The following is a 12,157-nucleotide window of genomic DNA, read 5'->3' as shown; positions in this document are numbered from 1 at the left end:
ATTTGCCTAAATTCATACAGATTCTAAACGGTGGAGGAGTTCAAATCTAAATCTGTCCCCAAAGCCTAATCTTTTATGTCTATTTTATCTACTAATTAATTAACTTATGTATCCATATTAAATTTGAATGTTTTTTTCCTAAATGCTAGTAATCCTACTTCATATGACAAAATCCATATGAGTTATGGATTTTAGAAGGGATCTTCAAAAGACATTCAGATCATCTTTACAGTTTCAGCAGGGTGACACTAAACCTCTTTTTCCATACCTCCTAAATTTTACTCCATTTCCCAAGTAAATGAATACATACCAACTCTTTCATTTTATAGGCATAGCTTTCCTCAGTTAATTAGTTCAGTAGTTATTTCCTCTTCTGCCTGCGTATTCTTCCATATGTGTAACTGAATATTCTCAAAATGTGATTTGATGCCTCAGTCAGACTGGAGATGCAATATCTTGTGTACTCTGTGCTGAGTGAGTGACCAGTCCTGGGTTGGTTGCTGAAGCAGGACACACAGAAATGATCTCATCCCCTTAGGAAGCTTGAAATTAGTTGATAAGACAAGGCATTTCCATATCCATCTTATGAAGGCTGTACTGTCAGTGTGCAATTAAGTGTTAAAATGTGTGATGAATCCTAATAGCAACAAAATTTTAGCAGGTACAAATGAAAAGACAGGAGCAGTGGAGGATGATTTCCTGTATGAGAAGAACCTATCCTTGGTTCTGAAGAAAACTAGCCTTTACTGAGTGCCTACCATTTGGCAAGTAATGTGGTATGTGCATTTGAACTTGATAAAGTAGGCATTGTTATATTTTCACATTTTACAGGGAAGGAAGCTGAAGTTCACAAAGAATTAATTGACTGGTAAAGCACCCTGGAAGTTTCCCAAATAATCTGAATATAGACTGCTTTTGCATTATTTTACAATTGTCTCAATGACTGCTATATCTTGTCTAAGTTGCATTTATTATTTCTTGCCCAAGCACATTGCCTTTTTAGTGGCAGCTCTTCTATTTTACTTTGGAAGACCACCCAACCCCACCCTCAGTGTGTGACTTTCAGGTAGTGCTGACATCTTTCCATCAACTCCAGGGCTGGGCATGTGACCTGGATCTGGACAATGAGCAAAATTAGTTTTCCATATCACTGTAATTGATTCAGGTGGCATAATTTTCCAGACATGTGTATTGGGATAAAAAAATCTTTTTCTTTTAGGGATTTAACCTCTGAAGAGCTTTCAGTTGCTGTCTTTGCTACCAAAGTGAGAGGGTATTTAAGAACATCATTAAGAAAGAAAGCAAGGATCAAATGACAGGAACAGAAAGATTTGGGCACCAGAATTTGCTTTCCTGGGTGTTTGTGAATCAACTTTTATTTTTGTCTCAACCAGATAGGTTTGAAGTTCTGCTATATAAAACAAATTAAGCCCAGATATATAGTACAAGAATTGCTGACATTTTTGTGTTTACAGGATGATACCAGGTTAGAGTAGAGTGGCATGGTTTCAAGAAAGGCATTCATAATGTAAGGCTAAAATGAAATGGAGATGTTATATAGGAGATAGGAGTCAAAACCCCTTTCATTAACTTCTACCTCTCACAAGAAAGATGAATTTGACTCACCTGGGCCAATGGCATTCCAACGTTTAAAGCGACACAGCAAAAATACACTGAATATTAAAAAGCACTGTAGAAATAATGTGCATCGTATATCTGTGATAAAAAAGAAATACATAATTGTACTCACTATTATAAATCGAAAAATCTCTTGTGAAATGTACTTCTAGAAACATCCAATTTATACATATTAAATATTCTACAAAATGATACAATTGCCAGCAGCACATAGTTCATTTAAGAAAAGAAATATATTCTAAAAATAAAATGGATAAACTAGAAAACACATTATTTGTTCAAATTGTATTCTGAGGTCAACCAACATGCACTCCTAGTTCCTTGCAATTTGAGGTATTTTTATAAAGCTGATTTTCAAATAAAATTTTGAGAAACACCAAGGCTGGTCAAAACCTTCATGACCTTATTCAAACAAAAACTGAGAGTACTTTCTTTATCTTGTGTATAACCTCACAACAGCAAAAATAACCAAGCAAATAGTTAGATAAAGAGCTCCATGGTACAAATAATTAGTTTTGTTTTCTTTTGAGAAAAGTCAAAGTATAAATCTATTCTAATAGATGGATCTAAATCACAAGAGTTAATTCAATCCAAATTTTTTGTTGCATTATCTAAAAATAAAGAAATAGATTTGCTTTAAACTAAATTATTCAAATTATTTATTAGAACTTCAAAAACAATCCAATTTAACAAATAGTTACTGAGCAAATGCTATGCAACTTGCATTGTTTAGTATTTAAAATATAAACACAAAATAATTCAATCCATCAAGGAACGGCCTCAATTTCCTTATCTATCAAATAGGGATGGTAGTAGTACCCAAATCATAAAATTGTTGGAATGAGTCAATTCATTCAATATTGATAAAGCACATTAAACAGTGATTGGTGCTTGATAAGTATTCTATATATGATAATTATTACATTGTGGGTAGTTTTATTCTATGTATATATATTCTATGAATATACCTATTCACAGAACTATGGGGACATTGAAGAGGCAATGGCTAGCTCTCTATTGGAACTAAAGAAGTCTTTACCTAGAAAATATAATTTTAAATGAACATGAATGACAAGGTCACTAAATGGAAAAATATGGGAAGGACTGGTGGGTCATAATTCTGGGGCCATGGGGGAATTTGATGTGTTCATGGAATAATCAGCAGGCCACAGTAGGTCTAAAGTGGTGCTTAAATTTTATCCTCTGGGACATAGGGAATAATTGAATTTTGTTTTACATACTAGTGATATAATATAGTTTAGTTTCAGAATTGCTCCTGAATTATCTTGTGAATATTAAACTGTAGAAATAGAATGTATTGACTCAAAATTATCCGGTTCCCCATCTGCCACTTAGTGATTTCTCCCTTTGAAAATGTAAATAAGAATTCTTATCTCAGAGGGTTTTAACCTAAAATAGACACTTATAGACAGCCACATTTATTAGGTAGTATATGGTGTTTTCCTATACATATGGTGATGAGTAAATATGGCATATGTGTTATATTGATGTTCATTTTAAAGTTGTCTTAATTAACAAACAACAGGCCAGCTTAACTCTTTAATGAAAGAAAATCTCTAGCATAACAAAAATAGAATACTATAACAATAATATAATGAACTCCCATTACTCATCTTTAACAGTTATCAATTCATGCCCATCTTGTTTCACCCATACTCCCACTTATTCCCCTTGCTCCCTGGATTAGTTTAAAGCAAATCTTAAAACAATCTTATTTTATTTGTACATATTAAACATGATTCTTCAAGAGATTAGGACTCCTTTAGAAAAAATAATCCCATATATTATCATATCTTAAAAGTAGTAACAATAATTCTGTAATGTTTCAAATACCTAATTTGTGCTCACAATTATGTTCAATTTGTTCTTTGAATCAATATTCAAATAAGGGTCACATTGTATTTTTTTATTTTTCCCTAAAGTCTTCCTTGATCTATTCATTTTTCTGCAATTGTTTTGTTGTTGTTGAATTGTTGAAGACAGGAGGTTGTGTGTCCTATAGTTTCCCACCATGTAGATTTTACTTACTGTATCTTTGAATTGTCTCTAACACACTCTTCTGGCCCCAATATTTCCTGACAATTGTTGGTTAGATCTAGAAGCTGGATCAGATTTAGATATGTCTTTTTATTTTATTTTTTTAATTATATTTTATTGATTATGCTATGACAGTTGTCCCAATTTTTGCCCCTTTGCGCCTTCACCCAACAACTCCCGCTCTCTCAGGCAATCCCCACACCATTGCTCATGTCCATGAGTCATGTGTTTGAGTTCTTTGGCTGCTCCATTTTCTATACTGTGCTTACATCCCCATGGCTATGCTGTAACTACTCATTTGTACTTCTTAATCTGCTCACCTTTTTACCCACTCCCCCACACCACCCTCCCATTTGATGACCATTAAAATGCTCTCCATAACTATGATTCTGTCTCTGTTCTTGTTTGCTTAGTTTGTGTTTTGATTTCAATTGTTGATAGGTATGTGTTTATTGCCATTTTATTGTTCATAATTTTAATCTTCTTTTTCTTAACTAAGTCCTTTTCACATTTCATATAACAATAGTTTGGGGATGATGAACTCCTTTATTTTTTTCTCATCTGGGAAGATCTTTATCTGCCCTTCAATTCTAAATGATAGCTTTGCTGGGTTGAGCAGTCTTGGCTGTAGATCCCTGCTTTTCAAGACTTTGAATCTTTCTTGCATATCCCTTCTAGCCTGCAAATCTGCTTTTGAGAAATCAGTTGACATTCTTATGGGAACTCTGGTAACTAACTGCTTTTCTCTTGCTGCTTTTAAGATTCTCTCTTTATCTTTAACCTTTGGCATTTAAATATGATGTGTCTTGGAGTGGGCCTCTTTGCATTCATCTTGTCTGGGACTCTCTGTGCTACCTGGACTTGCATGTCTATTTCCTCCACCAAGTTAGAAAAGTTTTCATTATTTTTCAAATAGATTTCTGATTTTTTGTTCTTTCTCTTCTTCTGGCATCCCTATTATGAGAATTTCAAAACTCTTGAAGTTGTCCCAGGGCCTTCTTACACTTTTTTTGTTTTTGTTTTTTATTCTTTTTTCTTCTTGTTGTTCTGACTGGTTGCTTTTTGCTTCTTTTTTTTTATTTGTTTGTTTGTTTGTTTGTTTGTTTGTTTATTTTTTAGAGATCAGGGAAAAGAGAAAGAGAGGGAGAGAAACATCACTGTGTGGTTGCCTCTTACTCACACCCCCAACTGGGGACCTGACGTGCAACCTAGTCATGTGCCCTGACTGGGAATTGAACCAGCGACACTTGGTTCACAGGCCAACGCTCAATCCACTGAGCCACAGCAGCCAGGGCTTTTTGCTTCTTCATGTTCCAAATCATGGATTTGATTCTCAGTTTCATCCACTGTACTGTTGTTCCTTTGTAAATTATTCTTTATTTCAATTAGTGTATCCTTTGATTCTGACTGGATCTTTTTATGTTGTTGCGGCCCTCACTAAGTTCCTTGAGCATCCTTTTAACCAGTGTTTTGAACTCTGCATATGATAGATTGCTTATCACCATTTTGTTTAGTTCTTTTCTGGAGTTTTGATCTGTCCTTTAATTTGGGCCATATTTCTTTGTTGCCTCATTGTGGCAGCCTCCCTGTGTTTGTTTCTATGTATTAGGTAGAGCTGCTTTGACTCCATCTCTGGGTAATGTTGCCTAATGTAGTAGGTGCTCTGTAGGGTCCAGTGGCACAGCCTCCCCTCTCACTCAAGCTGAGTACTCGATGTGTGCTCTCTATGTGGCCTGAGTATTCCCTTCCCCTGTAGTTGAGCCTGGGTTGCTGCTGACAGGTCAATGGGAAGGATTTACGTAGGCCAGTCAGCTGCAAGGACTGGCTGTGACCTATACTCTATGGAGGATCAGCTGTGCAGGGGCAGGGTGATAGTGTTCCAATGTGGTCTGTAGATGTCAATTGGGTGTGCATGCCCTGGGGTTTCCTAGGTGGTGCAGGCCACAGTCAGCCCCCACCTGTATTCTGCCTGGGACCACCCTGCATGAGGTATAAAGCAGTCCAAAATGGCTGCTACTTGTGCTGGGACTGGAGATTCCCAGGCAAAGCCAAGCTTTGAATCTAGACTATCAGCTGCTAGTGCCAAATCTAGGACCACTTAGCAAGAGGTACTGGGGCTGGGGGCTTACTGAGGGAACCTGTTGCTTGTTTGATAAGGTTTAGAAAGTTGTGAAGCATGAGCCAAGACCAGTTTGAATGGGTCCATAAGTTGGGTGTATTGGAGTCTCAGGGAATCTCCAGGATGGGTCACACAGTTTTAGCCAGGTTGATGGAGTCTCAGATGTGGTACCCACCTGCCAGCTCTGTCACTTTTTGATGGAAGGGCTTTTTAGACAAGATTCCTTCATTGAAAGTGTTGGGTAAGTTTATACAAGGAGGTACAACATAGTGTTTTGTCTTTCATTGTGCAATATTATCAGTCAATGGTAACTGTTATTTAAAATGTCCATAATATAATTCTATCATTGTCTTTTCATTTAAGCTGGGGTGCTTTTATAAAGAGAAACCTCTCTTTATCAATTATTTGGTTACCCTGAGCTACAACAACATAAATACTTGATGTTTTCTCTTTATCTACCCAGTTTTCAAAATCATGAGCTTATTTATACCTTTAACTCCAAAGATAACACAGGGGGACAATTTTTAACATAATTCCTGTTGAGTTTAATTTTTCAGCCATTTTAGACTTAAATAGGCATGCTGATTTCAAAACTGCAGCTAGTTTTCTTCTATCACATCAAGTTTTTCTGTAAAGCTTATCTTAATGCAACCACTCTAGTCTGGATTGAGCCTGGATCGAGGGAAGCACCAGTGCTCTCCTATTGGCTGAGAGCAAAGCTCTCTCAAGTGGGGGAGGGGTGGGGAATGACCTTGGAGACCAGTGACAGGTTCATACTTGTCTGGGCTGTTCAGTTAAACATGAGACAGTGTGGTGAGAGGTTGTGTGCCGCTCTATATAGTGAATTGTATTCCAAGTGTAGTCCAAGTTTTTGTCTGTATACAAAGAGTTAGCAGAATTTATTTCTTTATTACATACTTACTTATTTCCTTACCTTCAGATCATGCCTGCCTCTGCTATTTCTTATCGTAAGTACCTAAGCAACCCTGATTCATTTTGTTGTATTCGTGGCAGTTTCACCACTCCCAGTCAAAGGACAAACATCAGCACATTTGCCAGGCAAGCCTATTTTGCATATTTTAAAGTAAAACTTGGTGATCAAGATAAGTCTTGGGCCCCTCACAAGGTGTACAAGTAGTGCGTCAAGTTTGCAGATATAGACAAAGGGAACACCTGATAAATTGCCATTTGGTATACCTATGGTTTGGCGAGAGTCCAGAGATCATTCAAGTAACTCTTACTTTTGTATAGTGAAAACATCAGGATATAACAAGAAAAATAAATGTAAAATAGAGTATCCTAGTCTACCATCAGCTATACACCCAGTGATTCAGCTGAAATCCCAGTGCCAGTTTTTATTGAACTACGCTCTTTTGAAAAACAGTAGTATGGTGAAGAACTAAGCGACAGAAATGATGAAGATTTTAAAATTGAAGAGGACTCAGTTCATAAGAGATTTAATCAGCATGAGTTGAATAAGATATGGGACTATCCAAAAAGGCTCCAGAACTCCTAGCATCAAGACTGCCTGAGAAAAACTTGCTTGAAAAGGAGCAAAGGTATCCTACTTTCAAGAGAAAGCACATTTCTGCAGTACTTTTCAAGTGACAGTGGCTTTGTATATTGCCATAACATACATAGTTTAATGGAGAAATTGGGAATGCCAATCTATAACACAACTGAATGGTGACTGTTCATCAATAGCTCAAAGTGGAGCTTGAACTGTGTCCTCCTCCACAATGGCAATTTATTTGGTGCAGTCCTATTTGGCCATTCAGTTTGTTTTCATGAAGAATATAAAGACATAAAGAGAGTCATTGATCTGTTGCAATATCACAAGCACAATTGGATCATCTGTGTTGGCCTTCAAATGGTCTCCTTCCTTCTTGGCCAGCAATGTGGATACACCAAGTATCCTTGTATTCTGTGTATGTGGGACAGCAGAGCTTGTGAGAAGCATTGGGTGGAGTCAAATTAGCCTCCGAGATCTGACCTCAAATCTGGTGATCCAAATATTCTACATGGGCCACTTGTTGACAGAAAAGACATTATATTCCCACCTCTGCACATAAAACTGGGTCTCATGTAGCAATTTGTTAAAGCTTTGCCAACTGAAGGAGACTGTTTCAAGTATCTCATTTTGGCATTTCCTAGCCCGTCATTGAAAAGATAAAATACCTTAGTATGTATGTTTGGTAGCAGGACTTCACTACTTGTACACAATTTGACTTAACTATAACAATATATAGCCTTTATATGAATAAACTAACTCTAAATAAACAGTATATTCAGGTAATTTTCTCTTTATTTTCCTTTGTATGTACATTTTGTATGATTTTGGGGACAAAGGAAAGTTATCCTGTACCTTAAAAAGTTGATGTGATAGAGAAAAACTGGGGTCAATTTTGGATTCAGATGCCAAAAGTTAGTCAAAAACTAATGTCATATCTAGCTCAATGAAAATTGTGTTCCTCAGTATAATCAATGGTTTTTTAAAAAAAATTATTATGAACCAATATATTCAGAAACATTTTATGTGTTCCAAGTTACACTTGCTAACTGTACTGAAGCTCATACTTTTCCATCTTTGGACAGTAGGAGTTACTTCAAGTAGACACTTGGATATTTTTGGGAACTTTCTTTCTGATATGTATAATGTTCCAAGCTCATCTCATGTATTTTCTGCTGCAAACCTGGAACTTTCCAGTTCTACTGGAAGCTCTGATTCCTTGCAGCAGGAGAAACATTTTTTTCTACAAAATAAAATATAAGAATTAAAAATGCATATTGCTGTTCTATTGGGTTGTTCATTATCCTACATCTTTTAATTGACAAAGCAAAGGTAATTAAAAAATTAAATAAAATGTATTATGAATTTATACTGATGACTCAAACTCAAATTCAGGGTTATAGATAGAATTTTTAATTTATCCTTACCAATCCTCTATTATCTAACCCCTATGCTGAAAATCTTGGTTATCAACAACAAAAATATAATTACTCATTTGTTTTAACCTACACTGCATGTAAAATATACACTATAAAACTATAACCAACAATACAATTATTCCAAAACCATTTATGATTTATTGTTTTCACAGTTCATTTTGTCCTCAGGGAAAAACATTGTGTTTTATGATCCTTTGTAGTAGTTTTTCTCTCTAAAGAATCTTACCAATTGGATATTTAGCTAGATATATTTATTTCCTTTTACTTTTAAAATTTATGGATTGATTTTTATATTTAAATTATATTGTAAATTATGTAAATTATGTGCATGACTTCAAAGTACAATCCATTAACAAAGTGTATTCAAAACACAGGCTTTTGAAAAATAAAACATCTTTGAGCTTCCTCCTTTCTATCAGGGGAATTGGAGGCATAATCAGTAAATTCATACTTCTTTGAAATTTCTAGTTACAGAACAGACTTAGGGGTCATTCACCTAGAACCAGGTCTCATCTGGGAATGAAGGGAGTTGGCTGGCATAGAGTATCTATGGAGAATAGCAATGTGAAAACACCTTAGAAATTGCTCAGCTCTCTATTGCTTAAAAAAAAATTACACTAAGTATCATACAGTATTTTGAAAGGTTTGGAAATTAAATAAAAATATCAGTCACAATTTCTTTCTACCTTTGTGATATGTTATGTATTTGTTTTAGAGTTGAGATTAAGAGATTGCCCATTACTTGCTATTCTGCACTTTTATTTGACTTTTTATCACAAACATTTTCCATGTGATAGCATTTTCTCCTATCATCATTTTAATGGTTGCACACTATTCCATCTAGTGGATGGACTTTATTTAATTAGCTGCTCTACCACTGTAGAACATTTATGCAGACTCTAATTGTTTACTGTTATACTAATCTTAGAATGAGCACATGATGCTTTTTTCATTTTATTGAATTTATTGGGGTGACACTGGTTAACAAAATTGTACAGGTTTCAGGTTCACAATTCCACAACACATCATCTGTATACTGTATTATGAATGCACCATCCCAAATGAAGTCTCCTTCCATCATTATTTCTTCCCCTTACAATGATACTTTTTAAAAATAATCTAAGTATTGTCTTCAGTTGTGGCAGAAGTGGCTAGTGGTATTTTTTATCTCTTGGGTGCATAACACTTTTATCAGGTCTTTTGCACCAATTAAATAAAATATTTGCCAATTAGGAAGCAAGGAAGAGCAAAAACACTAAATGTTATTTTTAACCAGCTGCCAAGGGAATAGATAGATTGTAGTAGTATCTGAAACATTTGACCTAAAGTTGCCCCTTGTGATCAAATTAGTCTCTTCTTTTCTTTTTTAAATATATATTTTTATGTTTTATTGATTATATTGTTAGAGTTGTCCCAATTTCTTTTCCCTCTGCTCCCCTCTACCCAGTAATCCCCCTCCCTCCAGTTGTCTCCCCCTTTCAGTCCCTGTCCATTGGTTGTTCACATAGTTCTTCTCAACCTCTTCCTGTTTATTCCATTTGCTCCTACTATGATTCTTAATTCCTGTACCATCACCCTCCTTTTCCCCCTTCCCACTCCCTACTGACCTCCCCTCAATATGTTGCCCATACCTATAGTTCTTTTTCCACTCTCGTTGCCTAGTTGATTTGCTTTTGTTTCAATTCCTTAGGTTTTGTTGTTGGTTGTTGTGATGCGGTTTTCATTTTAATGTTCATAATATTGATCCTCCTTCTTCTAAACCAGTCCCTTTAATATCTCATGTAATAGTGGTTTGGATCTGATGAACTCCTTCAGTTTTACTTTGTCCTGGAAGCACTTTCTCTGCCCTTTTATTCTGAATGACAGTTTTGCTGGATAGAGTATTTGTGGCTGTAAGTTTTTGATTTTCATTACTTTGAATATTTCTTGCCAGTCCCTTCTTGTCTGCAGGGTCTCCCTTGAGAAATCAGCTGATAGTCTAATTGGGACCCTTTTGTACATAATTCTTCTCCTCTCTCTTGCTGCTTTTGAGATTCTCTCTTTATCTTTAGTTTTTTGACAATTTTATTATAATGTGTCTTGGAGTGGTTCTCCCTGGGTCCAGTTTTTTTGGACTCTCTGTGCTTCCTGAACCTGTAAGTCTATTTCCTTCCCCAAGTTCAGGAAGTTCTGCTTCATTATTTTTTCACATAGTTTTTCTATTTTTAGTTCTTCTTCTTTGCTCTCTAGCAATCCGATAATCCAAATGTTCGTTAGCTTATAGCTCTCCCAGAGGTTTCTGAGCCTCTCCTCGTGTTCCCCTTTTTTGTTTCCTCTTTCTGCACTGGTTGACTGTTTGTTGCTTCCCTATGTTCCGATTTGTTGATTTGATCTCTGGTTTTCATTTCCTCACTTCTTGTCTCGTATGTTTTTTTGTTTGTTTCAGTATGAGTAGCTTTCATTCCTTCCCTGTCTTGTTCCAAATCTTTTGTTAATTCTGTAAGCCACCTTATGAATATAGCTCTGAACTGAGCCTCAGAAAGATTTCTTATTTGCTCATCGGTTAGGTCCCTCATCTGCTGCCTGGTGAGCTACATCACTGGGATTTCAATCATGGTCTGTTTCATCTTGTTGGTTTTCTGTTTACCTTTGTTTCCTGGGAAGGCTGTAGGAGGTGGTGCCCCGTGCACTAATCACTAGCCTACTAGCCTGCGACCGGTGACCTTTTTCACTGCTCTGTGGAGCTTTGTGTGGGGGCGGAGGTTCAAGATGGATTCCTGCCATTACTCTCCGCTGAGAGACCGGGTGGCTCCTTCTCCACGGCCTCACCATTCAAGGCAATGGGGGGTATGCCTTCCCCAGCATTGGAATTGCAAGCTGCGGGGTCTTGACTGCAGCCAGAATTGCTCCCCTGGCATTTGTTGCAGTCCTGCCACTATCCCCGCTGCTACCATAGACAGCACAGCCTGACCTTTCTGTCCTGATTCCGATTTTGCCCCTCCTACCCATCCAGATGAGCATCGCTGGTTTATAACTTCATATGTTGGACTTCCATGTAGTTTTATTTCCTGGAATTTCTGGTTATCTTTGGTTTTGAGGTAGTTGTATTCCCATTCAGTTGTGGAGGGAGGCCGAGTGTGTCAGTCTAAGCCTCCATCTTGGCCGGAAGTCCAAATTAGTCTCATCTCAAGATACATTTCCCATGTGTTTTCCTGTCCCATGGAAAGTGTGTCTTCATCATTCTTTCCTCCTGCAGATCATAGTATATGCCAACTAACCAAAGCACCCCACGCCAAAGAATTGAGTTAATCTTCCTGCAGATCTAGGTTTTCTTTAAGATGAACTAAATCTGGCAAACATGCAGCTAAAATGATGAGCCACAAAACTAAACCCCAAGGGAGTACTATATTCTTA

The sequence above is a fragment of the Furipterus horrens genome, unplaced genomic scaffold (genome assembly GCF_987537825.1).
Source record: "Furipterus horrens unplaced genomic scaffold, mFurHor1.1.pri manual_scaffold_1, whole genome shotgun sequence".
Lineage (NCBI taxonomy): Eukaryota > Metazoa > Chordata > Mammalia > Chiroptera > Furipteridae > Furipterus > Furipterus horrens.
Note: the sequence above shows the minus strand (reverse complement) of the source record.